Source organism: Ptiloglossa arizonensis, chromosome 10, assembly GCF_051014685.1.
Source record: "Ptiloglossa arizonensis isolate GNS036 chromosome 10, iyPtiAriz1_principal, whole genome shotgun sequence".
Taxonomy (NCBI): Eukaryota; Metazoa; Arthropoda; class Insecta; order Hymenoptera; family Colletidae; genus Ptiloglossa; species Ptiloglossa arizonensis.
Genome location: NC_135057.1, coordinates 3,656,517 through 3,684,304, shown reverse-complemented (window position 1 = coordinate 3,684,304; position 27,788 = coordinate 3,656,517). Strand labels below are relative to the sequence as shown.

General features: G+C 37.9%; 1 protein-coding gene across 2 annotated transcripts in view; it reads right to left on the bottom strand.

The window, feature by feature from the left end:
* The window catches only part of Schip1 (Schwannomin interacting protein 1), a 50,616-nt gene extending 43,996 nt beyond the window's left edge, over positions 1-6,620 (bottom strand). For both annotated transcript variants that reach the window (XM_076322428.1, XM_076322430.1), the window contains exon 1: positions 6,317-6,620. The gene's annotated coding sequence lies outside the window, so the exon portion shown is untranslated. The remainder of the gene's footprint in view (positions 1-6,316) is intronic.
* Between the last annotated feature and the right edge of the window lie 21,168 nt (positions 6,621-27,788).

Sequence of the window (27,788 nt, the reverse complement as noted above, 5' to 3'; positions counted from 1 at the left end):
GTAAAAATGATCGTTAAAACTTTTATTTTTTATTTTTCGATTCGTTTGCACCGAAGGTACCTTTCCTTTTTGCAGCACTTGCGTCGTCGTTTCTTGTTTTATTGCTACGGGAGATTTATAAAATTTATAGGTCGCAGTCCGTTGAGAACATGCATAAAACAGAACGTTGTTCCTTTCGATTGCTTCCTCAAGATTGAAACCGGTAGTGGATTACCTTGCGTATCTGTTTTACTGTTCCCGTAGTTTACTTCTGTTATTTGACGCCTACTTATTTCCTACGGCTTCTGATTTCTCATCCGTTTACCTCGATTTCTAAGGCATTCTAAAGACGCGTTTAACAGAAGGGCTCGCAAATATCGTTTCTCGATCTATTTTTAACCGGGACTCGCATAAAGCCAACTCTAGAAATTTAATTGAACCGAGGCAATATTAGAACCAGAACCTGTTTTTCACCTCAATTTGAATATCTTTTTACACGATTCACGATGCTGAATAATTTATTTCGTATATAAAAGAGTCAGCGATCCGTGGAGATAAGTAAAATGATATACCGAACGAGAATATCATAAAAAATTCAGAATCTCGTTATTACATTAATAGCAAGAACGAGAGGATACTTAATATTCATTTAATGATTAAACGATACGTACAGTGTACTGGGAGATTGTATAATTGAAATTCTTAATTCCCACGAATTGTTCAATCGATCGGTCATAACACTTTCAAAATTATCTCAATGTATCTTAACCAGTTAAATAGTTAATCGGTTAACTGGTTTTCGAATAGTCGTTATCATTCGATTTAACATTCGATATGAATTATTATTAATCGTAGAGATCACAAAGCGTAAAATATTTGTAATTTATATTAATTAAAGATCACTTTACCTCGATAATAACAAGTCTCGTTGGTAAGATAAACGAACGTGTAACATTACTCGGATCGATCGAATTCAATTTCATGGAGTAAAATTTATTTCTTACGTGTCAGTTAACATCCAGATAAATAAAAATAGGGGATGCGTCGTGACAAGGGAAGGATCCGGTTTACTTGACATTCTCATTAAATATGTACATGGTAGGGGTCGTAACTTTCCAATATGAGATTGGAAAAGTGAGAATCTTGAAACGTTTTTCATAGAAAAGGTCTTCGAATATGTCAGGAGTTGTTCTCTTTTTCGGATGTACACGAAATCAATACTCCGTAAGAAGCGCGACCGATTATGAAACATATTCGATTATCTGACACGTAATTTAATTACCATAGATATTTTAAGTTTCGAAATATAACTTAACAATTTTTAGACGTATACTTTCGTGTGCCCATTACGTGTGCGATAGGTACGTTTTCAAATACATATTCTGACCTACTTGTCTTTCTAAAAAGTGGCAGACAGAGAATCTCAAGTAGAATAAAGGCTGCTGCACAGTGCCAAAGGATGCTGACAACGATTTGCAATTACTTTCATAATTGACCGTTTGCCCGATCGTTATTGATTGACCCAATAAGATTTTGTTATATAGAGCGTCAATAATAAATTGATTTTCTTTCCAGAAGGAAGTCTCTCAAACGTTCGTGCGCGAGTGATTCCAGTAACGAAATTATTTACACCAAGGTGGTTGTTGATTTCCAACACTCTTGAACGCAATGTGTTAAATATTTTTGCAATCTCTGTTAACGATAAACGTAGACCATCTTTTGTATATGAATTTTTTACTTTGTCTTCTTAGAACAGTTATCGTTTTCAGAATGTAAATTCGTTTTGAAAGATGAAACAAATCAGAAAAAGAATCTTGCATATGCTTATAGTATCGACCGTACATACGATTTCACATGAATGCATAATTTCCATGAAAAAAGGTTACTTTCATTCATCGTGAAAGTTTAATAATTGTTAATACTATGTCGATACATTGAAACATAAATCTCGATCCGGTTTGTGATCTCACACGTTAAAAGAAATTTTGATTCATTTTAAAAATTAATCTGAAATTCCAATTCAATTTTCAACAAAGTATCCATGATTGTTGCAGAGTTTTTAGATAGTTCTACACTTCGTATCCAGGCGATAAGGATTACAGCCTGTTGATTAATTCTACATCATCAGATACTATCGACGATAAAGTTCGATAGATTCAACGAAAGGATTAGCTTAATCGTACTTGGAAAGTACACTTATTTTCAACAACTTTTAAATTTTGCCATCGTTGTTCAGATGTTAAGAGCCTTCCATTTTTAAAAGTTTATGGAAATTTGTTGATTTATTCGTAATTGGAGAATGTCCGTGTTAATTATTTTTCAAGAGAGTCTTGCATAAACTCCTTCATTCTGCTTTTTCTGCTCCAAGTACCGTCTTCTCATTCAGAACGAAAAAATAACAGCAGAAGTTGTTGCTACGTTGTTATTGAACATTCTCCGGTAACGCAAATTTTTCGTTTTTTATCATTAATCGCTTCGTCGAAAGTTCTGTCATGTCGAAATTGACTTGTTTTGCCGCCAAAATTTGTTTCGTAACAAATAAATAAATTTCACTGTTTTATACGTGAAATTGCATAAACAACCTTCCTTGTACCGATAAAAATTTATACCATTTCAGGTTTGTTTCGTAAAATTAAACGTCCGTTGTTTCTTTTTTTCAAATTCTATTTTTCTCGATTAAGTAGGTCAAATCCCACTGATTTAAATAAATAGATAATAATTACTCGGAGCATATCTATAGTATATGGTATCTGAATAAAATTTAACTCGTATGACGTCAGAAAATTCTTGTAGAGAAAGAAGGGGTTTATAGAGACCTTCGATATAAAACAAATGATACTTCCCTTACCATGCTTCAGCAACAAATATATATATATATATATATATATATATATATATATATATATATATATATATATATATATATATATAACAAAAATAATTACAAATTACATTTCGAAATATTCCGGTTCTATAGAAATCTTCGCTACGGTCGACAATAACCAAGATATCGATCAAAAATTTTCTGTATTTAATATTTTTTACGAATAACAGCGGTATCAGGTATTTTTTCATTCTCTGGAAAATAAAACGGAAGACGATGCGCAAAGAAATATCGAAATAATTTTTGCGGTCTGTACGATACTTTGTCTCACTAGATCATCGGGTAATTCGATTGATAATTAAATAAAAGTTTCCTTTCTTCGCGATTACAATTTAAATGGATAAAAATTGTCCCAATAGGGTGTCGTTTTCGAACAGTCCCCACGAGGAATTATTCAAATAATTTTTGCGGTCTGTACGATACTTTGTCTCACTAGACCATCGGGTAATTCGATTAGTAATTAAATAAAAGTTTCCATCTTTCGTGATTACAATTTAAATGGATAAAAATTGCCCCAATAGGGTGTCCTTTTCGTACAGTCCCCGCGAGGGAGTATCGAAGTAATTGTTGCTGCCTGTACGATACTTTGTCTCACTAGATCATCGGGTAATTCGATTAGTAATTAAATAAAAGTTTCCATCTTTCGTGATTACAATTTAAATGGATAAAAATTGCCCCAATAGGGTGTCCTTTTCGTACAGTCCCCGCGAGGAAGTATCGAAGTAATAGTTGCTGCCTGTACGATACTCCGTCTCACCGGAGCATCTTTCGTGATTACGATTTAAATGGATAAAAATGGTCGCAGTGGGGCGTCGTTTCCGAATTGTCTGCGCGAGGTCGCGATTCGTTTCCGGCGAAGTAGCCCGTGTACGTCACACGCTTGCGAATCGAGTTCCGTCATTGTCGTTCGGGGAAGCGTAAATATGGGAACGAGGGAGAACGTCGAAACGAAACGAAACGAAAGAAGGGAAAGGAACAGAGTGGGTGTAGGTAGTGGGTAGGGGTTTGGTTGCATATAACGGAGTAGCCGTGACACCCGACTGTTTTCCCGAGTTAGGGGAGATTCGTGCTCGGTCTCGTTCTCTCGTACGGTTGTTCTCCGCGTGGTCTCTGTCTCTTGCGTGTTGTACGCCGACTGCCGTAGGCAGAGTCACGCATCGATCGACCGACGAGTCCTTTCTACTACCCTTCGTGGTGGCGGGCTCTGCTAAGGCCGCGCAGATACCGAGGTTCTCGGTTTAGAGAAGCATCGATGCAGCGAAGGGAACTATCGATAAGCACGCGAAAGACGCCACGGGGCACCGAACCGCAAATTTCTCAAATAATAACGAAGGGAGCCATCGTTTACGTTTCACCCTCTGGCTATGTTTTACCTCGTGGCGGACGAATTTTTCTTTATTATTCGTCGTCGGTTTCACGAACCGGCTCGAATTGGCATGGAAAATTGAAAGTCGAGGGACAATATGGAAAACAATTACGCGTTCAAGTGACACGACGTTACAATCGGTTGGGAGGATTATCGGTTTCGATTCTAAATCAAAGGAACATTGAATCGTTAGACGGTTAGAATTAGAAAAATTATCTATGGGGATACTCGTACGGTTAATTGATTGTGTTCGATGACAGAAGAAAGGTGGAAAATACGGGGAGACGATCGTGAAATCGTGATCGAAATATAAGAATATTGAATAGAAATTCAATTGCTCAGTTTAAATTGAACATTTTCAAGGAACAACGTGTCGACTAATTAATAATGATTTTAGTTGGATCGTAGCGTAAGCCAATTACAAGTTACGCATGAGGGGAAATGCATAATTACCGTAACACTTTCAACGGAATCGTAGACGCTAATTTAAGGCATTAAATAGTACTGATGACTCGCTACGATGCACCGTCCGATAACAATTTCCTCCTTTGTTATCAGCAATCGGAGTAGGGATTCGAATTCCTTGGAATAATTGACGTCAGTTTCACGCGGCCATCGAATCGGAGTCTGCTTTTATCGTTCGAGCGATTGATTGACGAGGTACACAGAAACAATACCTATTCGAGACACTGTCACGCTTCTTCATTGAAACGTACTCCTCGTCGCCTGCCCGCATATAAATATTGCAATACGAGTCGCGTAAATAAAGCTTACGCGAAGCTGTTTAAAGAATACCGACGACAAGGCTTCGTAACGAGGATACACTTCGTTTCGAACTAGCAAAACGAACAAATGGAAGATAATAATGATTTCATTTCACGCGAGAAAACGAACGTTCCTTCGTCGTTAACGTCATGGATTACTTGGAGCGACAAAGGAATTATCGTTTCGTATTTATTCCGTACTTATTTATAATTATTCGTTCGATAGAAGTAAAAAGTAGAAATAAAATTATACTAGAATTATACTTGTACATTCGATAGTTGTCAAAACGGAATTTCGCGTTTGAAGAATTTGTTCACGTCGATCTAGAATACCAATGTGACAGCTCGATCTTAATCGCTCGAGATTGCGTACTGGGCGACGCCAGACGTTGTGGCGCCATCCTACAACACACAATGTACTTGTCGCTGTGTTCGAGGTCATAGGCAATAAATTTTATTTTCGTGTCAAGCACCACGATGTCCGCGCGGACATCCACGATACCCTGCTCCGAATACCATTCTCCCAACGAACGAAACAAACCACTGCAAAAAGGACAAATCGCCACTCTCGGTGCTCAATTTTCATTTTTGATGTCCCTAAATTCTACACCGAACTCTGAGAGCTTTATCCACGCGACTACAATCGTAGAAAAATATACCACACTTGGGAATAATTTTCGTAGCAAAACTCGGACAATCGAGCCTCTTTCCAAGAATCTATCCCGGTCTGACTAAACTAAAGAGTACCAAACAGCTTCAAATATCTATCGTTTCATAACTAAACGCAAAAATATAATAATCGAGAATACAATGTAAAATATACGGTAATCCTTAATCCGTTGACACAAAAATCTTGGTAATTTTCCAGACCCTTTTTGAAGCACCCTGTAAGATACACCAATATCTGGCAGTTAATATTCCCCGAATTGGCAATATATCCATTCGTCTACCGTTAATTTTCCCATCGATTGAACCATCCGTGTATTCATTTAGTTAACCGTGTATTCGAGTGTGCAATTATTTTAGAAGTAACGCAAAAATTGACCAATCGATCGTCAAACTCGTTTACTCTCGCGTTCGATCGTTCCCGTGGATAATTACCCGGTAGCGATCCTCGAAAATTGCTCGATAAAAGCAACCGCTCGATGAGAACCCCAGCTGGTCGGTATCGTGCACCAGGGAAGCGCGTCATCCGGCGTTCTCGCGTCACAGGACCCATCTTGGAGACCTCGTGCGGTCTGGTGTTACGACGCGTATCACCGTACCGAGGTGTAACACCATCAGTGTTATCCTCTACTTTCTCAAACGGCTCGTACTACTTACTTTCTTCCGTTACGTGCCGCTGGTGAGTCTCCCAGAGGATGACGCCGAGTCCTTCAGGCTTCGCGAAGCTTTCGAGCGTCGCGTCGCTGTTTTCGCATTAGATCCACCGGGGTTAGCGGGGTCCGTGGAAAGACACTGGATTTTTTCGCTGCGTGACACGTCGTGAACGTTCGGGTACGTTGTGCGTTGTCACGTGACCTCCACGGGAGTCGGTAGGTCGATTCGCGGATTTCGATGTTGCTCCGTTCGCTTTATCGCTCGTCGTTTAGCCGCGCAGAAGGAAGATGCTTTCGGTGCACGCGCGAACAACGGGAGGAGACTGCGAGAAACGGTGTCGGCGTTCGATCTCCCCTTCCCTCCCCCCATCCCCCCCTCCCCTTGCTCTCTTTCTCGCGCAGTCACCCCCTCAGCGAGGGTGGTGCATGCGCGTGAACGAGCCTCGGGGTTACTGACGCCACCGTCCGAGGTGAACGGGAGTTCGCTTTTGGGCGGCTCGATATCGAAACGCGGCGGCAGCAGCACCGGCTCGTTACACGACTACACCGACACGGGATTCAATGGAGGCCAAGGATAGCGACGGATTTCGATGGGGAAACATGCGAAAATTATTCGTTTCGAACAGGTTCTAGGATCGTCGTCTTCCGAGATCGTTGTTACGAGCGTTAGAATTGGGAGCGAGAATCTGGAATATTTTTAATTATTTTTCGTTCGTTTAGGGTCTTGGAAATTTCATAGGGTGTCTGGTCATTATTTTTAAGGTTAGGAATGAAACTCGAGAAGTTTGAAATTTTTTAATTTTCTTTCAAAGTATATTTTCAGTTCTTGTGGATTTGAAAATTTTAAGAGCTTGGGTATTTTTAAAAGAGTCATAGAGGGCCGAGTCACTGTTTTTAGGACTCGAAATGAATCTTGAGAAGTTTGAAATTTTTTAATTTTCTTCGAAAGAATATTTCGAGTTCTCGTGGATTTGAAAATCTTAGAAGCTCGCATATTTTCGCAAGAGTTATAGAGGCCAAGTCACTGTTTTCAGGACCTGAAATGAAACTCGACAAGTTTGAAATTGTTAATCTTTCTTCGAAAGTACACTTCGAGTTCTCGAGCTTTCGAAAATTTCGGGAGCTTGCGTATTTTCGAGCAAGTCGAGGATCATAGTTTACGGGTCCACCATCTTGAGAATCGTGAAAATCTTCAGCGTTTTGAAAGAACATTTCGAAAGGTTCGAGTATTTTTCATCAGGAACGTTTTGAACATTTGAAAGTCTTGAATGTTTTCCGGTATTTTCAAACAAGTCGTGAATCGTAGAGTCTCGAATCGTTGTTTTGAGAATAGGGATTAAACTCGAGCGACTTGAAAGTCTCTCGAAGTGCAATTACCCTGAAAGGGTTTTGAGAGAATATTTTCAAGTTTTGAATATCTTTAGTCTCGAAGGTTTTGAAAACCTCGAGAGCTTGCGCGCTTTCAAACGAATCGTGAATACCAGCGTTTCGAGTTCACCGTCTTGGAAACTGGAATAGATTCGAGTATCGTGAAAGTCTCGAGTGTTTTGAAAGTCTCGAGGGATTTGCCTATTTTCAAACAGATCGGGGATCTCGAGTCCATCGTTTTCAGGACCGAAATTCAATTCGAGCATCTTGAAAGCGTTAACCGTTTTGAAAGAGTACTTCGAAAGCTTCGAGTAATTTTCGTCTCGAAGGTTTTGAAAGCCTCGAGAGTTTGCGTATTTTTAAACAAATCGAAATTCGTAGAGTCTCGAGTCCATCGTTTCGTGGACTGAAATAGATTCGACGATCTTGGAAATTTGCAACGTTTTCGAAAGAACGTGTCGAAAATCTTGAACAGTTTTAGTCACGAAAGTTCCGAGAGCCTCGAAAGCTCGCGTATTTTCGAACAAATCGAGAATCGTAGGTTTCAGTCATCGTCTTGGGGACTGAAATAGGCTCGAACATCTTGAAAGTCTCAAGCGCTTTGAAAGAATATTTCTCGATGGTTTTGAAAGCATCGACCGTCTTGAACGCGTTTCAATTTTTGACACTGTTATCTTTGCGACGAAGAAGAATTTCCTTCCGTTTATCTCGCATACCTGTGCTTATCATCGTAATCCCAAGTAACTTCAAGTGACTTTGAATATTGTACAACATTTTACCCCTAATTCGTACCAAATGTTCAGTCAACGGTTTCACGATGATTTACCGGTCTGGATTAGGTCTGGGTTAGGTATAAACATATAACATAGACGATATTCGTCAAGTTTTATACATCTCGTTAAATATAGGTAAAATAAGTAATACATTAAAAGAGAATATTGTCAACGAAACCTTGGTTTCGGATTTTTTGAAAATTTTGCCTACGTTCGTTCACTTTTTTTTTAAATCAATCTACTTAAATCCTTTCGATGCTTTTAAAGTTTCCAAAGTAATTTTTATTCAAGACATTTGAGATTTTCATGAATTCCAAGTCTTTGAAGCCAAGACTTTGAAAGCGTTGAACACGCCCTGAGATTTTCAAGATTTTTAAGAACTTCAAGACTTTTCAAATATTCGAGACTTTCCAGATACTTGAAAATTCACAAATATTTCTAAACCTTCGGTCTTGAAGCTTGTGTATCGACTTTGCAATATATTTCGAGACTTCTCGAGTGTCGTCCCTTGATTCGAGGTTGTCTTGAGACGGAACCCCGTCGCTAGCCAAGGGGTTATTGTTTTTTTTTTTTTTTTTTAATTATCCGCGAACGCACGAGGGTGAGATATTTTTTCGAAATCAAATATCCGGATCGTAGCAATTTTGCGAACGAGCCTGTGACTTCGACGAGGAAACGTTATGGAATTTGTATTTATTTTTCAACGAAACGCGATAGTTTCGTTTCGGGAACGAGCATCGGATTTTCGTGAAATTCCGAACTCTCGACGGAAAGAGAATGGAACGAGACGAAGAAAAATACGGTTTTTAATTTGCACCGATGATTTTTGCCACTCCGTTTCGTCGTTCCCGGTGAAAAGAACGACGAGATGAATAATGCAACGTCGAACGAGACGAATAAAAGCCGCTGATGGCTTCTAACAGAGTCAATTGCATCTTGTCCCCGACAGTTTATTCTACGATGCTGACGATTGGATTTTATTGTCCCGAATATTAGTGCTAACTTCACACTTACGAGTCACGGATTAGAAGTTCAATATTTACGCGTTAGCATTCGAAAGTAGAATTTCTAGGCAGCGTAAAATGTAGTTCAAAGTATACGATTATTCCATTAATTGCGAAACGTGTAATTAAACGTCGGTATAACGTCAATGCTACGTTGTGCGTAATTACGGTAATTGTGGTTCTCGACTATTCTATGCAATTAAAAATCACGGAAAGAATAAGTGGATTTTTTTTCAGACCACATTTTAACGAGATTAAACGAATTTTCGAGCAGTGACGTGGGAAACATTTCTCAAAATTTTGATCGTTATTTCGTGACGTGTTCGTTTTTTATTCCCCCGTACAAATTATTTTTATAAAACGTATGTTTCTTCTATTTAACGATTATTAATAAATTGTTATCGTTTTAACAAAGGTTGACGACCCTCTTTCGAAGCGTTCGGTAATAAAGATTAACACACGACGCGTATAAATTATGTATTAAGCAATGCGAGTGTTGATTTAAATAATCTTGGAACAATAAGGAGAACGAAAGAATATTCTGTGATTTCGTTTGGTAAACATTCTGCAAGATGAATGGAAAATTGAAAATTGACCAAATAAATTTCTATAAGAAACGATCTGTAAATTGGAATATTGGTATGTAAAGGAATTAAAAATTTGTGAATTGGAGCGAGTATTGTAGAATTGTTATCGAAATACTATTACACTTCTTATGTAGATTAAATATTATTTCATTATTTCGAAATTATATTCGCTTATAATTATAACTTTTTAGTACAATTGATTATGTTATAATTACCATCTGTAAGATGTAAAAGGAAATCATAGTTCAATTGTATTTAAACGTATTATTATAGTAACTTCTTCAATGATTTTAAATACGTGTATAAAATAGAATTCAATTGAAACGAACTTCTAAATAATTTTGGCACCGTTTCAAGAAACACTTAGCTAAATTATTTCATTCTACTTATCCCTTTTACTGATAGTAAGCTAATACTATTAGCTAAATTATTTTATTCTACTAATTTTAGAATATCTAAATTATTTCATTCTACTGATTTTAGAATAGCTAAATTATTTCATTCTACTGATTTTAGAATAGCTAAATTATTTCATTCTACTGATTTTAGAATAGCTAAATTATTTCATTCTACTGATTTTAGAATAGCTAAATTATTTCATTCTACTGATTTTAGAATAGCTAAATTATTTCATTCTACTGATTTTAGAATATCTAAATTATTTCATTCTACTGATTTTAGAATAGCTAAATTATTTCATTCTACTGATTTTAGAATAGCTAAATTATTTCATTCTACTGATTTTAGAATATCTAAATTATTTCATTCTACTGATTTTAGAATAGCTAAATTATTTCATTCTACTGATTTTAGAATAGCTAAATTATTACATTCTACTGATTTTAGAATAGTTGAATTATTTCATTCTACTGATTTTAGAATAGCTAAATTATTTCATTCTACTGATTTTAGAATAGCTAAATTATTTCATTCTACTGATTTTAGAATAGCTAAATTATTTCATTCTACTGATTTTAGAATAGCTAAATTATTTCATTCTACTGATTTTAGAATAGGTAAATTATTTTATTCCACTTATCCGTTTTACACGTATTCGTGAAATTTAATAATAAACAACGTGTAAACGGATGAATCAATACGCGTGTCAAAACACTGCGCTCTATCGTGGTTTTGCAAGAAGCCGATGGCCGAGAAACGAGTTTCAGCTATATGGCCACGTAATCGTGATACCACGCGAATATTTGAGGTATTACTCATAAGGCAGTGTCGACACGATACATCTTGCATACGATTTGCATCGAGTCAACCTGATTTGTAAAATTTATCGATTTTCATCGCTGTAACGCGATCGACGAACCGACAGTTTTTCAATGCACACTCACGCTCTTCGACAAATCGATTTTCTTCGAATTACACTTCGTCAGTATTCAAAAAAGTTCATCGTGTCATCTTTATCGAAACGAAGAATTTTAACTCCAGAAACGGGATATTTTCGATAGTAGTAGAGAATTTAGAAATTCCATTCATTGTTTGGAACGAGTACAAACAATAACCGGTAGAAGGAATGCGTTCTGCATTCATAGTGCTCGGTTCGTTTATTTACATTTGGCTCTTATCATTATTTACGACTCTTGAATTTCAAATTGGTCGTTATGAATTTTTCACCGATGAGAATTCAATGTTTAAGCGTCGAAACGTTTCAGTTTGTATTTAAACCTTGTTCGTATTTGTTGTAAATTTTAATTCGTTAATTTTGTTCGTACAAACAACCGTATATATTTTGTTACTGTTATTTGAAACTTTCGCCTTTCCTCCGTCGTTAGCAAATGTCACTGCGTTTTCGCAAACAACGCACAAGCGATTCCGACTCGTGACCTTTTCGTCTCCACGCACTCTGTACTTTTTTCATCCTTCGTCTCGTAGGGTAGAAAGAAGATTTAATGGTTCTTGGATGTTGGAAAGTTCCGTACAACATAGAAGTGTCTATGGACAGGAATGCACTTCTGTTTAGAGAAAGTGTACCTAGGGTGTGATAGAAGAGAAGTCCGGTACATTGGAAGCAATCAGGTCCCCAGTTAATCAATTCAACCTGTTAGGGGTAAATCATTAAGGGGAGAACATGGAAGTAAAGTTTCCAGTACGTAGAAGTTGATCGTCAGTTAGCAAGAATTGTTGGGAGCCTCTAGGCTCCTAGTTAGCCGGTTAATCTAGCCAGTCTCAGAAGCACTTATTATTAAACTTCGCAAGTGCAATCATGTTCCGTTACTTATTGTTAGCTGCCAGTTAATAAGATAATTGTTCACTTGAGAAGTAATTAGACTTAAGTTACATAATTGTTGAAATTATTACTCATTATTACCCTCAGTTTGCCACTTGTTATTCGTTACAATAAATACGGTATAATGAATTTCGTTTCCATACTGCTCGGACGATTCTCGGAGCAACATAGGAGGCAGTCAAGACGTCTAGAATGAAAGATCTGGTGGGATTGACATCAAGTATTCGTAACGTATTATGTAATTTATTTACAAGTAACAGATCAATGTAAATTCCTCGGTAAACAAGTGGATAGCGCCATCTCTTGACGCGTGACTCGTCTTCGGAGTTACACAGTCAACTTGCCATGAGTAATATCACCGACGAAGTATGCGATAGACCGAACATTCGATATACACAAGGTATGGGATAGACGTTTCATCTTACGGGAATTGGTACCATGCGATCTGTAGTACCAACCTGGTAAAATATCAGTGGTTTTGGAGCGACGTCTTTGATTAAGAACGGTGACTTCGGGAACTATAATCAATTAACGTACCAAGTCGGTAAAGTTGGTAAACGTGGAAAATTGTAGCTGTGTATCATTAGTGTTTCGTTAAACTTATCAGTTTTAGATAACTTCGCAACAATACGTTCAGTTCGTTCTAACAAATGAAGTTTGGAACGTTTTAGTAAAATTGGTGAGTAAATACAGGTGTATAGGAACAAGGAAATAAATGAAACAATCGAGAATAAAAAAAAATTAGAACAATATATATATATCCCGGCGTATGAGTCAGAGCTTGTTAGGATGACTTACCGATGAGTCGATGAGTCCTTTTCCTACCTCTTCTACCTGCCTCACTTTATTTGGCAGTTCAAAACATACTTTTACTAGGATTGATCCAATACGGGTCAATATATTGGGTTGTTCGGAAAGTCATTTCGTTTTCCAAAATGGAGAATATATAATTTAATAAAATGTTTATGCACTCTAAAAAAATCGTGTTTCATTTTCACCAAAAAAAAACGAAATGACTTCCGAATAATCTAATAATTGCACATTGCACGCTAGTTAAATATTAGTCACTGAAAGCTTGAAGGAGAATGATGGCATCGCGTGGATGGCGCTATATCTGGTTTTCGTACACAGAGGTCACGAGTGTATGCGTCTACATCCGGCGCTCGTAACGAAAGGGTAAATGTAGTGTCGCGAAAGAGTACTAATCACATTTTAAAGTAGAGTCGCGATTGAGAATTGATCGCGTTTGAAATTAGTGTTGCGATCCGTTTAAATGCTCAAAATTTGCCAATGGAAACTATTCCAGAGTCACGAGGTAGTTGAACTGCCGCCCAATATATGATTCTGTCGAAGCCTACGATGATTGCACTGTACTGTTAATGTTACTGTCGCGCACTATTTGACGTGAGTGCACGGGGTTCGATCAGTGTTGCGAATAAGGAAGTGCTGCGCGTGGTTGTTTTCGGAACTATTTTTTGTTTACTATTTAATCAATTATTTTCTCGTTTACTATCTTTATCGAATTTCGTGGTTTATCGAATGAATAATATTTATGTATTGTATTGGGTTGTTCGAAAAGTCATTTTGTTTTTTTCTTTGTGAAAAACAAACACGACTTTTTTAGAGTGTATAAAGATTTTATGAAATTATATATTCTCCATTTTGGAACACGAAGTGACAACCTAATAGTTTTCTAGAATAATCAGTCTCGAACGGAGATGTTGCTTCAAAATCACCGATGTTTCAGGATATCGGTATTGCAGATCGTGTGACACCAACTGCCGTAAAATGAAATGTTTACTGTGTACGTTATCTTTGATTACTCTACGGTTTTCTAGACTGTCTGTACTGTGGCGTTCCTTCTTCGATGTTAGAGCTACTGCTACGCTATGTTACCGACACTGTAACTGCTTTGCCAAGTCCGTGTCGTACCTTCGGTAGAATAATGGTATTCTTCGTCAGAGTAAAAGTCTGTTAATTTCGCAAAGAACTAAATGTAAAATAGCAGATGGCATTTGTAGAACGAATATGCTTAATTTGTCGACAGAAATTATTTCAGCGTCCGCTTTGTCACGATTTGCCGTAAATATTCTTAAAATTATGTACGCGAAATGGAAAATAAGGTATTCAATAATTTAAGCTATCGCTGGCCCGGATGAAATTAATTGAATATGTATATATGTATTTCTCGTATAATGAGAAAGTCATTCAGGTGCAACCGATCGATCAAGCAACTAAATACTTCTTTATATTGACCCACCCCATTTAGTAATATGGTTGTCGGTTATAATATCAACGATTACAAAACATTAAAATTACTCGCATTACGAATGTTTCTATATTCTATTAAGTATTTATTTCTAAATAGGAATATATTTCCGAGGGTACGGAACAAACTTTTCTGTATTTTCAACGAATTTCAATGTACAGAGTTTTCACCCTATCGCTGCACTCTAGCAGAGTTGTCAGAAACGAGTAGTGTAAAATAAAAATGAAAAAGAAGAAAATAATATAATTCTTTAACTAAATTGTCGAAGTTTGCGGTAAATTTCCAATTATAAACACGAACTTATTTCTTTACAAATCAAAGGTAAATTTTTTAAAGAACTCAAGCCTGAAAGCTCAATTGCATCCAATATGCATTCAAATTCTCTTTATCGTCTTTCATTTTTATTTTCCTGCGATCTTAATCGTTATTAAATTGCGTACACTATACCCTTTCGCGTAAAGAGAATTAAGGTCATCTGTTATATTAAAAAATCGATAAAAAATTTGTAAATTCGATCTATTGTATTCTTCACAATAAACAATACACCATTGCTCTTTCAACGTTTTCCCATTGTAATATTTCAATATTTAGTTCTACGTTGTGTTCCAAATTTCCGATCCAAGGATATCGCTGTATCGAAATTATCGCAGGTGAAAATCCACGTTAAAAGAACAAGATCCCTATTCAATGCGTGTCCCATTGGAACGATTCCATTCGTCGGCGTTTGCAAACAATTTACAAATTATGCAGAGATAAACGAACGATCGAGCGATAAGTGGTATTTCCAGAACGGGATGAGTTGCAAATTGAGGCTATTCGGTCGTCGGTGCTCGATCTCTGGCAACTTTCTATCAGCGCAGCTGGTAGCCATTTTTCAAGGCTATTCGATGAAGAAGATGAATCGCGCCGCGGCAACGTACACAGGCCGAGTGAAAGAAGAGATTCGGTGGAACCGATCGATCTCTCTTTACGACTAATTGCAACGACTGGAAACGTTGCACTTACGCGTTTAATCGCGAAGTAGATACCACCAGGAAAATAAATAACGCGTTCTGTAACATTTTTACTTAGACGAGTCGCCTGAAATTTCAGTGAAGTTCTACAAGTTGCTCGAAAGATTTAACGAGAGAAGGGATTCGGTGGAACCGATCGATCTCTCTTTACGACTAATTGCAACGACTGGAAACGCTGCACTTACGCGTTTAATCGCGAAGTAAATACCACCAGGAAGATAAATAACGCGTTCTGTAACATTTTTACTTAGATGAGTCGCCTTGGCTCAGAGTACACTGAAATTTCAGTGAAATTCTACAAGTTTGCTCGAAAGATTTAACGAGAGAAGAGATTCGGTGGAATCGATCGATCTTTCTTTACGACTAATTGCAACGACTGGAAACGCTGCACTTACGCGTTTAATCGCGAAGTAAATACCACCAGGAAGATAAATAACGCGTTCTGTAACATTTTTACTTAGATGAGTCGCCTTGGCTCAGAGTACACTGAAATTTCAGTGAAATTCTACAAGTTTGCTCGAAAGATTTAACGAGAGAAGAGATTCGGTGGAATCAATCGATCTTTCTTTACGACTAATTGCAACGACTGGAAACGCTGCACTTACGCGTTTAATCGCGAAGTAAATACCACCAGGAAGATAAATAACGCGTTCTGTAACATTTTTACTTAGTCGAGTCGCCTGAAATTTCAGTGAAATTCTACAAGTTACTCGAAAGATTTAATGCGAGTTTAGAAGTTGCTGCTCCAGATGCAATAATTGATGACGAACAAGCAAAGTTCGGCAAATCCTACCGTCGATAATTTGAATTATTTAAGTACGTTCCTCGGGATTATCTATTGGCACGGTTAATTAATGCTTCGATGACTGGTCATGTTATAATAGCGATGGGAGATCGAGATTATTTGTTCATTAACGTTGGAAAAATTAGATGACACTGCGTACAGATATAATAGGTTGTTCGATAAATTTTGGATAAAATTTATCGAACAACCTGGTATACATGTGTGTTGAAACAAATTATTCACCGAAATAAAACGCTCTTAAATATTCGCATTTACAGTAACAAATCTGCTCGATATTGTCGGTAGCGTGTAAATTTACACGCGGTGTAAAAATAATTATTATAAATTGAGGCGTTGGGTGCAAAAGTAACTTAACCCGATTTAGGTTTGAAAAGCGAAAAAAGGCAAATGAAATGTTCGTTCATTGATTTTATGCGACATAATTAAGACGAACGAAGTTTTCTAATGTAATCGAGTATTTTTATTACTTGACAATAAATTACGATTGAAATGCAGTCATTTGAAACAGTCACGGTTGTTAAATATCAGAGAATGCGTAAACAGATTTAAGTTATTCTTTTGATTATCAAATATTTTTATCGAGAAATGAAGTAAATTAAAGTAGAAAGACTTTGTATTTAGTTTTCATGAAAAATTTTTATTTCTCACATTTGGAAGTGTCAGTACATGCAAAAAATATATGTATTATTATTGAATTGTTAATTCTACTGTACTTTTATTTCTATATCCGATATAATTTTGACCTTACGTACGATTTCTTTATCTTCTATTTTTTTCTCATTTATCACTTTTAATCGATCGTATTTTGTCTTTATTGAGACTGTTGTTAGAACTTGTGTCACTTTGATTTAATGTATCCATCGCACTTATGATATGTACATTAAATAATGAAAAAATGCTTTAATAATTTCTCTAAGAAGGTAAAATCAAGTCTGGTAGGTTGTAATGTTTTTCTTTTTATATTTATTAATGCAACTTTTCCGGGGATAAAGTATTAAGAGTTGAACATTTTTCATACAAAATGTTTCGCTCTATTTCACACTATTACGAAGTTGTGTTTAAAAAGTCGAAGAGAAAATGCTAGTCTAAAAGCTGATTTTAGACAATTATATAACATAACTTCAATTTTTAATGCTCTGTCGTTCAACTGTGAACAAAATTGTATAAAAAAAAAAAGAAAAAATGTCGAATTTTCGGGTCTTGTTTTCATCCTCTCGAGAACGTTCTCTGTCGACAAAAAAGTTACTGCATATACAGCCCAGTATGCTTCATTAAAATCAGACTTGTAGTTAGTGAAATTTCCTTATAATGTATAGATTGCTCGGAAAGTTATTTCGTTTTTTTCGGTGAAAATGAAACCCAAAACACATTCCTTTTAGAGTGTACAAACATTTTATCCAATGATATATTCTCCATTTTGGAAAAAGAAATGACTTTCCCAACAAGCCAATAGTATACAAATACAATTTTTTGATCCACCATTTTTCATCCATTTCTCCAGACGACGTACAGACATCGATCTTAGATACCGTCAATTATAACGGACAACTGTCACGTGCAAAACTATCTTTCCGTCGGTCACGGTAATTGGGTGTCCCGATGATTCTCGCGAATTGTCAACAAGTCGTGGAAACCTTTGCCGAACGATACGCGAGGCAATGTTTCTCCCCCGTGCAAGGTGAAACTTTTCGTTTGAACGAGAGAACCGGTACCCTCACTGGGCACTTTTTTTTGCATATTACCTTCGTATAATTTTCCTTTGGTCCCTTTTCGGTAGGTACGCGCGGAACTCTAACGATAAGACCGCAATAATGTCCATCAACGGCCCCTCGTCGACGAAAACTTTCGCTTCGCCTTGAATCAAAGCGGCGAGGAGGCGCGACACAAGTTTGATCGTAATCTGAAGGGATGGGCACGCGGACGAGGGACAGGGTGGGGTACGCGTTAATAGACTCTCGGGTGGCCGTCTTCTTATCACGCGTTCGCATCGTGGCTCAAGTGGCGAATTAAGGTCGTGGACGGCGATCTAGGACGATCGCCAATGCCGCAGTTGATTTTCTTGTAGACGCGCTCGTTAAGCCGGATTACATCTCTGGGGAGGTACGCGGCCACGTTGTCGCGCACCTGCTACCTGGAACGCGGTTCTTTCGAAATTTCAATGGTGAGCTACGTGTCCACTTGAGGGTAAAATTGTCGCGAGTTGAGAGTGTTCCTCGCCAGTGATGACTGTTCATTCGAGAGTCCAACAATCAGTCTCAAACGCAGCCTTCAACGGCGAGGAACGCTCTGGAGAGCAACAAGACAGTTTTACTCTCAAGTGAACACGTAACTTGTACAGGGGAGCGAAGGACGTGGCGGAACCGTTTTATCGATGAATTTTTAACCAAAGCCGTAATCCTTGCATCGATAATTCGTTAAGTTGCAAGGTTGGTAGCGTAGGCGTTATAACGGAGTAAATTATTTAATGAACGTTAAATGCTTCTATCAAGGTCAGTTGATCCATTAATGATGCAATGTAGTAATAAGAAAGTTGGCTAGTTACAGACTTCTCGTTGAGGGCGATAGTCTTTCTTATATCTTTGGTTTTTGGGCCTATGTGATCCAAGTCACAAGGTTAGGGTTGTTGTGGGGGATGCACAGGAGCCTAGTCTTTGGCAAGTAGTCGCCATGACGCTGATTGAATGATGGGTCTGCGTTATGTCATTGTCGACGAAAATTACACAGTCCCTTTGGCAGGTCCCTTTTTGTTCAGTACGGTCCTCCGTGTAGGGTCGCGGAAAAGAAAGTAATAGATTGTTCAATAAGTTTTGTCGTTCGATAAAACTTATGGAACAATACTACATTGAACACTACTGTTCAATAAATTGTATCGAAGGACAGAACTTATTAAGCAACCTAGTACTATACTGTTCAATAAATTTGATCGAACGACACAATTTATTGGACTACCTGGTACAAGTTACGAACAAAAGAGAATCGAGGTACAACGCTGCGAAGATTAACAAAAATTAGAAAGACTCTTTTTGTAAATAACGTTCCAGCCGAGTACAGTGTGCAGATAACATTTTAAACACGTGTTACAATTGTAACTACGTTATCGATGTATTTTATGCGTACAGGGTGATTCGTTTAAGTGGAAACAGTGGAATATTTCTCGAGGGATTAACGGTATCCAAAAATGTTGTTACAAAAATGGTTTCGTGTAGAGAATGTGCAAATAATAATTTTTCTGTTGGTGTAATGGTGGAAGAGATATCAAAGTTAATTTTTTTAAATGGCACCACTGTGTTCTTTTTATTCGTAACGTAGCAACGTTTGTCGAAAGGAGTACAACGATCGTGTGATATCGTTCCATGCAGTGAAACGACATAAGTGAAATTCATAGGAGTCGGATGAACACAGGTCGAATTGACGTTATTCGATACGGCTAGCCGATACACCCACGTAGAGTTCAGCTAGCTACTTGTGTTTATCTGACTTCTATGGATTTCAGTTGTCATTTTACTGTATTAAATATCGTGTAGGTCGTTGTATTATTCCCAATAAACGCTGCTTTACTACAAGTAAAAAGAACACGATATCCTACTTAAAAAATTTCACTCGACTTTGATATCTTTTCCACTACCACTAATGTCTTTCTTTATGCGAAACGACTCTTACGAGAACATTTTTTTTATCATTTCTGATGAGACACCGTGTTCACCTAAATGAACCACTCTGTATGTACGATGTACATGTGTCCAACGGAAAACTAATAATATGTACAAAAAAATAACAAACAATGGTTCGTGTTTAATCCTTGTGTTAAAATTTGAAGGATTTCGGAAGAAGACTTTTGCTCCAGATCGAAACGTCGAATCGGAGACTTTTTCGAAGTTTCCTCTAACGACCAATAAATTGTTACTTTCCTAAGTATATCAGTCGAAGTTCTAGATTTATTCAGCAAACTTTTTCTACGAATTAGTTTACCACGAGATTCTGGACCGTAGATTTATTTATCGGAGGAGAAATCAAATGAAACACTTTGCATCGATTTCAAGAACACGTTCGATTTTTGTAGCCGCAATTAACGATCGTTCGAGCGATGGCTTGTTCGAGATAAATGTGCAAATCGTCGTCTCGTTCAACGGTTCCATTCCACATTGATCAGAAGCTCGATATATCCCTTTTGAAGCCAATGAAACATTTTAAGCAAAGAAATTTAAGCGTATCGGATACTTTAAGAGGCTAGGGTACGTGAACCTCCGATAAGGTGCTACATTGTTCCGTTCTTCTTGGTCGTATCTGCTGAAATTCAAGCTGGCCAGCTGCATTTATACACACCGGATGTAAAGCAGCCATTGAAAGGGTCTACAGATTAATATTTCTGAAACTGCAAGAGACGGAGATTCAGCGACTCTGCAGTTTTTTATGCGGTATGAAAGAGCCTTTTGTACTCTTTGCACAGCAATTTGTTGAAATCCAATTGAATGCACAGGAATGAAAGATACTTTCAAAATTTTCGAGAGAAAGGGGGCTGTACTGAATACGTGGTCTGAAACCACGTCAAACTAAGTAATTTCCGTTTGAACCAGATTTCAGTTTTCAACTTTGATGAAAGCTCCGTGGAATATTCTCGGTTTACAAATTTCCGTCGAACTAATAATTTACAAACGATAGAAGACTTTAGAATTTCTGTCGTGTATACGTTGTTGCGTAATCGACCACTTGCGCTCGTTCTAAAGGTCTTCGGTTCGACTTACAGAATTTAACGTTACTTGCAAAATTGATTCGTTATCGAAAGCTTTCGATAAAGTAGATAAGTCGATTCTTTGTATTTTCTTTCAGGTTTTCCATACTTTGCGTTCAAGACCATCCTATGCATATGCCATAGATTAATACGGAGTGCCTGTAGAGGCATTTGCGAATAAGAATCCATATTTCTCTATTACGAGAGGAATTCTTGACATTACAATCTTGCACAAGGATGCCATTTGGTTTTGCTTTCATTTTATCCTTTAACGCTGTAAAATATTTATTTTTAGCGCTTTACTTACCCAACGTCCTTGTTGGGGACAGTTCGTAGAGTCGTACTTGAAAGATGACCTAATAATAAAATTAATAATAATAGATATTATGAAAATAAAGTAGGCGAGGTGCAGTTAAATCGCTCTCTTTATACCTAATATCGAATATTCGTGTATCACAAGTATCGGGAAAATATTTATGTTCCGTTTGCTCGAAGTTTATCGTAAATACTTTTAATAACGAGCTTTAATTTCGTGAGAATTTAAATTTATTTATCGCCACGCGAAGAACATGTCGCGAAGAACTTATAAATCGATGAGAATCGACTGTACGTAAGTACAGAAATTTCAAATACGGTTCGAGCTTTGGAAAATGTTTCGCGTTAACTTTTCGGGAATCGTTACAGAAATTCCTCTTTGATGTTTCGAAGTTCGTCGCAGCCCCTCGAGTTACATAAATAAAAGTTTCGCTGGATATCGAGATACTTTATTCGTAATCTGTTCTTTGATACACGACGAATCGTTAGGAGGGTATTCTCGTTCCACGGTACGGGAAATCGATTTTCTTTAACGACATTTTCATAAAGTTTAACCTTTCGAAAATGTATTCCTAAATTATATAGGAATTCAAAGAAATAACGAAGTTCCAGCGATTCGAATAGAATGGCGCATCGCCAGAAACGGGGGGGGTTCACCGACTCGCGAGAATATTCCGATAAATGCGAACGGAAGAGTTGAAAAAAAAATTGTTCGATCGAAGATATGTCGTACCTGCACATAAAATACCGTCGAAAAACTCGTTAATTCCGAGCCTCTTCGCACCGATCGATGATTCCGTATTCGTATAGTCACCGTTTCGTCAAACTGTATCCTTTTGTTTATTGTACCGTTAGAAACGATCCGAAATCGTGGTCCAATTGTTTCTCACGATGTGAAATCCGTGCCGAAAAAATCGTATTCAATTTTTTTCGACACTTATCGGGAAACGGTTAATAACTCCGTGAACGTGTAAAATAATCTCGTACGAATCGGTAGGTTCGTTTTCGAAACCGCGAACGTAGATACGCGGGTACGTTCGAAGGGTGTTGTACCTCTTTTTGCGGTAAATTCTAAATATCGCTCGAAAGAGCACGTTTTAAACCCTCCTCTTGTGTTCGCAAACAACGTTCCGCGGAAGTTTTCACGAAAATTAATCACCGTACGAATAATTTCCTTCCTGGCTGGCAATCATCCCCTCGTCAGCAGCCAGGCAAACATAATTCGACTGCCGTGACTCCGGACCCGTGTGCTTCTTGGGCGCAAGGACGTTGGGAATCGTGCAAACATCGGGAGGATTTGAAACGCGAGCGTACGCCGAATGGGTGGTTGGAGGTGGTTGGTGGTCGTCGGGGGTGGGGATAACTGGCTGAATCCGCTGCCTTCGACGGCAACGTTGAAAACAATGGCCACTTCTGCGCAAAAGTAGGACGTACGCTGACTATATCGGCGTCGATGAAACGAGAGCCAAGCGATTACAGTCGTTGGGATGGAATACGAGGTGATCGCGTCGCGACGCCACGGCCTCCTTGGAAACATCATCGTTGGACGCCCCGCGATGCATAATTAATATTTAAGCCGGTAACCGACGCTCGGAGGAGGTGAGTGCTTGGGAAGAGGAAGGCCGTCCCGAGGATTCCTCTTTTGCGTGAATTTTCTGGTTCCAATGGCCCCCGGAATTTACGAGCAAACTGTTGCTTTTGTTGCGCTACGGCGACGCGACGCGACGCGACGCGACGGGACGAATTTCGCGAAACGCATGCGACGCTCGCGGATCAGAATTGTTTCGCGTTAAAACGACGGTGACGACCGTTCGCGGTGAAAAGAGCGAGGAACGATGAGATTCGCGGGGGGGAACTGGAAGGGGATTGATTTATGCCGGGGAACGTGGATTACGATTTTAACGTAATGTTATTTCGCTTCGTTGGAGACGAGATGTTTCGAAGGAACGTTGTTGTTGCGCGTGTGATAAACGTGGCAACGTACGTTATGCGAAATAGTAATATATATTTTGTAATTTGTAATTTTGTAATTTGTAATTTTGTAATTTGTAATTTTGTAATTCGTAATTTTGTAATTTATAATTTTGTAATTTTGTAATGTGCAATTTTGTAATTTGTAATTTTGTAATTTGTAATTCGTAATTTTGTAATTTGTAATTTTGTAATTTGTAATTTGTAATTTTGTAATTTATAATTTTGTAATTTGTAATTTTGTAATTTTGTAATGTGTAATTTTGTAATTTTGTAATTCTGTAATTTTGTAATTTTGTAATTTTGTAATTTTGTAATTCGTAATTTTGTAATTTATAATTTTGTAATTTTGTAATGTGTAATTTTGTAATTTGTAATTTTGTAATTTGTAATTCGTAATTTTGTAATTTGTAATTTTGTAATTTGTAATTTTGTAATTTATAATTTTGTAATTTGTAATTTTGTAATTTTGTAATGTGTAATTTTGTAATTTTGTAATTCTGTAATTTTGTAATTTTGTAATTTTGTAATTTTGTAATTTTGTAATTTTGTAATGTGTAATTTTGTAATTTGTAATTTTGTAATTTGTAATTTTGTAATTTGTAATTTTGTAATTTTGTAATTTGATATTCATTCAATTGATCATAGACTAAATAGTTTTATATGGAGGAATTTTGAAAATTGTCGACGGAAAGGAATTTAATTCGAATGCTAAACAAACCGTAGTAACACACGATATGCAATAAAGTAACATATATTTTGTAACTTGTTTGGTTATATTACGATGAATATTTGTCCACGGAGGGACTCTGTGAGGGGATATAAAATTTGAAAATTTATGAAATTTATTAGTTCGAATACTAACAAAATCGAAATCGTAAATGTTATTTCGTTTTGTTGACAAAGTGCTTCGAAGGAATGTAATTGTCGCAAATGTGATAATTGTGCTAACGTATTTTATGCGGTACATTATCATTATTATTACTTGTTTATTTTTCCACAGGGATACGTTGAAATTCAAAAAAGTATAAGCGTCATTTAAGGCTCGTACATTTTTACATTTTCATATGTTAGAATTCTTACGGATGACACGACTTTCATCTGAAAAGTTTCTGTATATGTCCTACTTCGGTTGACGAGATACACGTAGAAAAATAAAAACTATGGAAGTGTTGAAAAATGATTTCAATTCGTCGGAACGAATTTCCTCGGAAAACTGGACCATTCTTTACGTACTTTAACATTCTTTCGCGTTCCAATAAAATTTATCGTGATATGAATTTTGAAATTAAGGAAAAGATGTTTTCGATGAGATCACAGAGGAGAGGGAGGATTGATTTATGCTCGGGGACGTGAAATACGCTGTCGATGAAATGTTATTTCGCTTCGTTGAAAACGAAGTGTTCCAACGGAATATATATTGTCACAAATGTAGTAAAAGTATCGTATTAACATATATTAAGTGACTCAGTAATGTATTATATTGTATAACTTATTTGAAAATTCTGATACCTACTCAACTAATCGCACAGTGAATATTTTTTCATAAAGAGATTTTAAAATTGATCAAAGGGAAAGAATTTAATTTGAATGCTAACAAAATTACAATTATAATCAAAATCGCAATCGCAGCATAGTCGACTAGTAACTGATTGTTCGGTGACTAATTTTGTAATCGATTAATAATAATAATCGCGATAGTCGTAATAGGTAATTATTTAACCAGCATCGAGATCGATCGGTAATCGTAAACTACATTTACTATACATAAGTAGAATTCTTGAATCGGTTATTCGTAAAAATGTAATAATTAGTTGGTGAACGACTATCGAGTTAAACGTGTTCGATAATTACATTCGCTTTGATTATTCGTGTTATTCGTCAATCATGATCGACAGCTCGGTAATCATAATGTTTAATCACCGATTTGATTACATTGCGAAATCGTAATCGTTCATTGGATTACATTTTGTTATTATTATAGAAATTTTGATCGAAAAATATTTGCCCGAGGAAAAAAACGATCGCGATATTAATTCAAATTACAAGAGCACCGTGTTCTTTTAATTTTTTAAATAGTTTGGTCGTTAGATATCTTTCTTGTAAATTCGGACGAAGCGATTCCACGCGAATAATTGTAACTTTTGTACGAATTAGAATCTTTTAACAAAATGTTACAATTTGAAACACAATATACGTATTTTTGATCGATAGATAAACATTGAGTAAAATTATATAATTATTTAACCGAAAAATTTCCTAAGCTACCTAACTTTTCAGCTTATCTTTCGGATTATTTTTCAGCGGTTAATCTGTCGCAATTTTTCAAGTACGACGTAAATAATTTTTCTCGACGAAGCGACGAACACCGAGTACCGCTCTTAACGAAGTAGGACTGTAATTCTATTTTTTGGAATTCTTACCAGCGATCGTCGAATTAAAGAATGCAACAGCTACGCCGGAATCCCTTAATCCGATTTCCCTCTCGACTTCCAAGCTCTCCGTGTCCAAAAAACACCAGGGAGAAAAACTTAAATCCAATTCCGTAGCTAAGTCGATTTATATAGGTTTCCATCTGTTTTGCTCGAAACGAAGGACCGAAGCGTTCGCTCCGACCCTTGCCACGTAGTCCATCCTCGAATCGCAACGAATTCCAATCGGTGTCTACAAAGTGTGAATGTAAACGGAAAAGACACTTTCGTTCGAAAAGGTAACGAAAGTAAAAATCGCGAAAAAACCATCGAACTCTTATCTCGAAACGAAAGAATTGTAAACCGAACGAAAATGATCAGCTCGATTCAACGTGGATAGATTCGAGTCAATAATCGTCGTCTAATTCGTGGAAACGGTTTACCAAGCGAGGCAAAACAATTTACCGCGTCACTTCGGAGTTAGGGGTTGATTCCTGCTACGTAGTCGTGCTAGATTTGCAAGGAACACCGATCGGTCGTTACAGAGTGTGAATTTAAACGCTACTCCCGATCGCGGAACAAACGAACGTATACATTCCTAAAACGAAACCGTTGTAATCCGAAGGAAAAAGAAAAATTAACCGCTCGATTCGGACGTGGATAGATTGGAATGAAAAATCGTTGCTAAACTCGTTCGGGAAAATCTCAACGAAAGTCTCGCCAAAACGGTTTCTCTCTTCTCTCCCGGTGGCACTTATTCATCGCTTCTAACGAAGTTGAAGGTTACCGAGTAGCAAAAGACGACACCAAAAAATTGGCTTAATTATGGGTCGCAATTAAAGGATGATAATGGCCGGAGGAGGACGCGAGAGCGGTGCTCGGAGACGAGCAAAAAGGGAGCAGGCAGGAGCGTAAACAAGGAGAATGCAACGTGGGGGAAATGGGGGTAGCCGGGGTGGGTGGTTGAAGGGGCGAAGAGGCAACACACGCTCATGCGCGCTTGGAACCCCGCCCTGTCGCTTCGGACGAAAGCTTGTCCCGTCGAGGACTCTCGGCCGAGGTTCGACGAGTAGTCACGCTTTAACTCGCGATCCGCGAGGCGGATGGTACCGGGAACGCGAGTCGCAGGTGCAGGTACCCGATGTAACAAGGATCAAGACTCGTTGAGTCCTAGCTCCCCCACTCTGTGCCGTAGATCCGTGCACGGTGGCACGGACGAAAGATTCACGGGGGGGTTTCGTCCTCGACCAGGTGGCAGGTGCAGGGTGTCAGGTGTTCGATGCGGGGAGAAGCATCTGTCTTTGCGCGCTCTGTGCTCGAAAACTGTTCATCGAGGTAGGGATGCCCAGTGACGGTTCTATCGTAGGTTGAAGGTGTCGGGGGGATCGAGGATTCGTCGATCGCGCGTCAACGTGCCGCTGCCTTGGATACGCGTCCCCAGGTGTCTAAATGTTCAAGGTAAACACGAAAGCCGCGACGTGATCGAGGCAGATTCCGAGATCAGCAACAGTAGGCAGAGGCAACCAGTTGCCTGGAACGTAATTACGGGCTACATTTTCCGATCGTTTCTCGGTTCCGAGGAAGGAGGGCAATGTTCATCGCGATTATACGACTCGACCAATAGCGGAAGGTGATTTATCCGAGAGAGAGAGCGCGAGAGAGAGTGAGAGAGAGTGAGAGAGAGAGAGAGTGAGAGAGAGAAAGAGAGTGAGAGAGAGTGAGAGAGAGAAAGAGAGAGAAAGAGAGAGAGAGAGACGAATCCGGATCTACCAGAGGTGCTACCAGAGAAGGTGATCCGTCGTTAGTTAAGATCGCGTCGTTGGCGATCGGATTTCCTCGATTAAAGTAATAGCATCGACGCGATAAAGCGACGGTGTCCTTCCGCGAAGGGAAAGAAGAAGCTAGGATCGATTTTCGACTTCTGACACGAGCACAGGCATTATCCTTCGTTCTCGTTCAGGACGCGCCTCCTGTTGATTATAAGCGCTAATG